Source organism: Coregonus clupeaformis, chromosome 15, assembly GCF_020615455.1.
Source record: "Coregonus clupeaformis isolate EN_2021a chromosome 15, ASM2061545v1, whole genome shotgun sequence".
Classification (NCBI taxonomy): domain Eukaryota; kingdom Metazoa; phylum Chordata; class Actinopteri; order Salmoniformes; family Salmonidae; genus Coregonus; species Coregonus clupeaformis.
The window spans coordinates 54,805,922-54,811,020 of NC_059206.1; the positions used below are offsets into that span (position 1 = coordinate 54,805,922).

The following is a 5,099-nucleotide window of genomic DNA, read 5'->3' on the forward strand; positions in this document are numbered from 1 at the left end:
TGAAACTTGAACTTGAAATGTTCCTTCATGTCTTAAAGTAAGGATGGACTGTCGTTTATCTTTGCTTATTTGAGCTGTTCTTGCCATAATATGGACTTGGTCTTTTACCAAATAGGGGTATGTTCTGTATACCCCCCTACCTTGTCACAACACAACTGATTGGCTCAAACGCATTAAGAAATAAAGAAATTCCACAAATTAACTTTTAACAAGGAACACCTGTTAATTGAAACACATTTCAGATGGCTACCTCATGAAGCTGAGATAATGCCAAGAGTGTGCAACGCTGTCATCAAGGCAAAGGGTGTTTACTTTGAAGAATCTCAAATATAAAATATATTTTGATTTGTTTAACACTTTTTTGGTTACTACATGATTCCTAATGTGTTATTCCATAGTTTTGATGTCTTCACTATTATTTTACAATGTAGAGAATAGTAAAAATAAAGAAAAACCCTTGAATGAGTAGGTGTTCTAAAACCTTTGACCGGTAGTTTAGGTACAGTAGTGCTGCATAGACAAGGTTCAGCCTAGCTACTGTACTTACAGCAGTGCAATGAAAGTGGTAGATAGAAATAGTATCTAACTGTATACACAATTTGTGACAACTGCTGCTATAAAAAGTGATTATCTCATTTCATTCTAGGGGTTGGCATGAGATTAACAGATGTCGGAATAGCCACCTTTAAGAAAGGGTGAGTATGAGAAACGAAAATACAATATCTGATGATTTTAATCAAATCATAAAAACATTGTATGTAGTGTGTGCAGTACAATATGACTAATTAACCTATATGCAATATCTCTGTCTTTCTAGATACAAGGGATTCAAGGGGAACTGTTCCACGTCTTTCATTGATCAGTTCAAAGCTTTGCATCTATGCAAAAAGTACTGTGAGATCCTTGGACTCAAGTCTTTACAACCGAAGCCCAAAAAGGCTGTTGCCCCCAAACCAAAGCCAATCCAACCTGCCCTAAAGAAAAAGGCTTTCGGACCCATCCTGAAGAGCAACTCCTGATATTAGGGTGGCTTTTAAATGATAGGCGTTATGGATTTTTCTTTAACATTTGGTAATAGGTTTTCTCATTGAGATATAAATGTGTTTTGCAAGGGACACCTGAAAATAAAGCTAATAAGTTTGATAATGGGAAGATGGTCCCAAGAATAAACCTGATCTACAACACACAAGGATGCTACCTGGATATGTGTTTGTCTATCGGGAGTGTATACAGAGACTGTTGGGTCAATGGAAGTATGGATGGATGGACAGACTGATAGATGGATGGACAAATGGATGGATGGAGAGAGGATGTCTGGATTGTATCTTGAACTTGTCAATCAACTACCTAGAGAGCTGCTGCTGTGTCAAATAAGGGCTTGTCTACTTCAGTTGAGTAGGTTTTCCATCTCGGTGATGAGAAGAATGTTTCAACAGGTCATGGTACAGTAAAGCTGTGATGGTTATTAACACTGGGCAGTATAGTCCCTCTGTAACAGTTTATGTGATGTCTTACTTTATGGGGTATTATAGCTTTAGGGTATGTTGTTTCTTTTAAAATATGTTTTGTATGTTTATTTTTTTGTGTTCTTTTTACTTTTAATGACACATTTAACACATTTGATTCAAGAAATGTGTCAAACATAATTGTAGTAATGAAATATTGTGTAATATAAGAATATAGAGATTGCAAATAAAAATATGAAATATATGTCATAGGACTACAACTTTATGGATATTGTCTGTACATGATTCATGAAAATATATATATGTATTTGTGTTAATGTTAGTTTTTTTGTGTTGCCATTAGATGTCTTTGAAATTAATGTATTTACAGTAAGATGTATATTTGTTTGCTACTATATATTTTTACCTACTGATTTCTGCTCAACTGGCATTTTTCCCCCACTTCTTTTCATGTCTGGTGCATAAAAAAAAAAAAATCTAACGCAGGTCTTTTTTGACAGAGAATAGCTCCTCCCAATATTGCTGAGGTTCACCTGTTGTGTTACTTGATGGTACTATATTACTTGCAACTAAAATACTACAAGTCTTTAGTACAGTACCAGAAGACAGGGGACCAGTCAGAGTGAGAGTATACCACTGCGCCCCCTGAGAGCACCTCCTCTTGACATCCCAAGCCAGCTGCCTGATCAGTTTGGCCTGGCCAGAATGTCTGCTATGCTAACACTGCTGTCTGCCTCAGAGAGGCTACAGTATACATGTCATACAACCGTCTCTCTCTGAGATGTACATGCCATGTCTGAGTTATCCTCTCTGAGGTATTCATTCACACAATTCCAAACAAATTATTCAAATCACCTTTGGGATATTGGGTTATATGTAATCGGATACTGCCTATTCCTAATAGAGAGTAATACTTCTTTGGAGCCTTGATTGATGTTTGAGATTAGTTAGATATTATCTTGTGATTTTTGGGGGCGTGGCTCTTTCAAGTGAATGTGAGTTCTGTAATGAATACAGGCCCTATTACTGACGTCTACCTTATAAACCTGCTAGTCCAAGGTGAGGGTGTGTGTACCCTGGCTCAAGTGGCAGAGAGGGAGTAAATACTGTGTGTGTGTGTGTGTGTGTGTGTGTGTGTGTGTGTGTGTGTGTGTGTGTGTGTGTGTGTGTGTGTGTGTGTGTGTGCGTGTGCGTGTGTGTGTGTGTGTGTGTGCGTGTGCGTGCGTGCGTATGCACACGTGCACTGGCTGCAGCTTTCCACAAACTGAGTGAGCTGCAACTTGTAACTTTTATTCTCCCCTCTTCTGATTGGCCACATTTACACTATAGCCTCCCACATTTTTGTCCCAGGAAGTGTTATTTTTCGGACTAGTGATACTCATTGAAAACAGAAACTCATCAGCTGCATTCAATGACTTTATTGTAATTTAAACTTCAGAGTTGTGAAAGGTCCTACAGTCATTAAACTGGACATCAACCCTCAGGTTTACACTTTTAGAATGTTTTGTGTTGGTTTCAATGACAACACAGACAGCACAGCACGCAATACAGTTTTCCTCCTGAATCACATGAAACAAAATGGTTAATGTATTTTGGTCCCTAAAAGATCACATCTTTGCATTAGTAACACATTATCACCTCACATGTAGGCAGAGAGGGAAATGGGTCAGCAAGCATCTGAAGCTTCATGTTTTGTCACGGTATCACACTTCTATTTTTATTACTTACCTTTCAGTCAGCATGTGACCAATGTAGAGTCCAAACCAGCTACAACAACATGCAAGGCATGTGGAGAGAATAAGGCAAAACCATGGTCCATACTTCACCATCAGTATCTCTGTTTGAGTGACCTCAGGGCCACGGTGATGCTGTTCTCCTCTAACCGTAGCTATTTAGTGTGATAATGGCGTTTGATTGCAGAGGACACAAACACCATTGTCACACTCCACAGCTTCAGAGGATAAGGATGGCGGGAGGGAGGGAATACCTGAGAGAGAGAGAGAGAGAGAGAGAGAGAGAGAGAGAGAGAGAGAGAGAGAGAGAGAGAGAGAGAGAGAGAGAGAGAGAGAGAGAGAGAGAGAGAGAGAGAGAGAGAGAGAGAGAGAGCGAGAGAGCGAGAGAGAGAGAATTATAATAGATTTCTTCCTGGTGCATTTCATAGCCCGTTGGCTGAGTTTCAATGTACAAACTACCACCTACGAAAGCTTAGACTGATGACACCGCCACATAACTGTACACACAACATGCACTTTGGTCTCAATGTTGGCATAATAATAATGCTGCATGTAAACAAACACCTTTTGCTTGCACTGATAGTGGTATTTTATCACACCTACTTAAGTTCTTAAATCGCACTGGATAAGACTTTCTGCTAAAATGAAAATCTGAACAACACAAGAAATATAAGCCTGCTACCAGACATGGATATATTATGACCCTTGTTGTTATGATCACCCTTTGCTTTATACTGTAGTAGGGTGGCAGGTAGCGTAGTGGTTAAGAGCATTGGGCTGGTTGCTGGTTCGAATCCCAGAGCCGTCTAATTGATGAATCTGTTGATGTGCCCTTGGCAAGGCACTTAACCCTAATTGCTCCTGTAAGTCGCTCTGGATAAGAGCATATGTAAAAATTTAGTAGATACATGTATCCTAGGATAAACAGGTCTGCTGTGTAAAAGCCTATTTCTCCTCACACTATGAGCTGCTATGACCATTCACCCAACTGCACTAAGGCTCATTTCAGGAACATGAATAAACCTGCTGCTAGCCAGATGGAGCAGACAGACACACTGGTCACAATGGACATGGGTAAAAGTGTGACCAGTCCATGCAGTATGCCTCTTCTGGAGAGGGAACACCTATTCCCTCTCCTTGATTATGTAGACTTGTGTTAGTTTTGACTACCATTAGATGTCATGTGCTCCTTTAGATCCTACGGTAACTCACCATGAGACTACTTGTCGGTTGACCGCCTTGGATTCTCTCTCCCCATTCCACTCCCTCTATGTAGGCCCCAGGACAGGGCTGCTCTCTCTCTCTCTCTGGTTGTGTCCAAATTGGCACCCTATTCCTTATATGAACATAGGGTGCCATTTCAGACACATCCTCTGACTCCTTCTCCCCAGTCCCGTCCCAGGGCTCCACGCTCTTCAGTAAAGACCAGGTAGCCCTACAGTCCGGTTTGCAGCAGTCCGTGGTGGGTTGACGCAGGTGTGGTGTCTGTGGAGGGACGCAGGTGTGTGGATAGAGAGACAGTCAGCCTTTGGGAATGGTGCTGTCCCTTTCCCTCCCTTTATGTAGCCAGAGGGGGGTTGTTTGGACAAACAGTTAATTCCCCTCAGTGATAAGCTGCAGGGTAGTATCGATTGACCCTGACTTAACAGGAGAGGAGCGGGCACTAACGCACTACCCTGGTATGGCGAACAGGCATGCATCCGCCTTTGTTTCTTCAGCTATTATTCAGTCTTTGCTGTGCCATACACACACAATATCTTGTTTGTTACTGTAACTTACAGTAGCTATAGTTATTCATAAAGATAGAACTGTAAGGTAGCAACTTTACTTCCCCTTCATGTTATGCCCACCATCTTTTTGTATGCCACATTTGTCAAAGTGTTTTTTCCGGGGTCTAATA

At 40.9% G+C, this 5,099-nt stretch overlaps 1 long non-coding RNA gene across 1 annotated transcript; it reads right to left on the reverse strand.

The window, feature by feature from the left end:
* Positions 1-2,869: 2,869 nt before the first annotated feature.
* LOC121582731 lies at positions 2,870-4,719 on the reverse strand. The gene is made up of 2 exons (XR_006003397.1): positions 4,412-4,719; positions 2,870-3,453 (listed from the first exon to the last, which is right to left on the reverse strand). It is a non-coding gene; the product is annotated as an uncharacterized LOC121582731 (long non-coding RNA).
* Between the last annotated feature and the right edge of the window lie 380 nt (positions 4,720-5,099).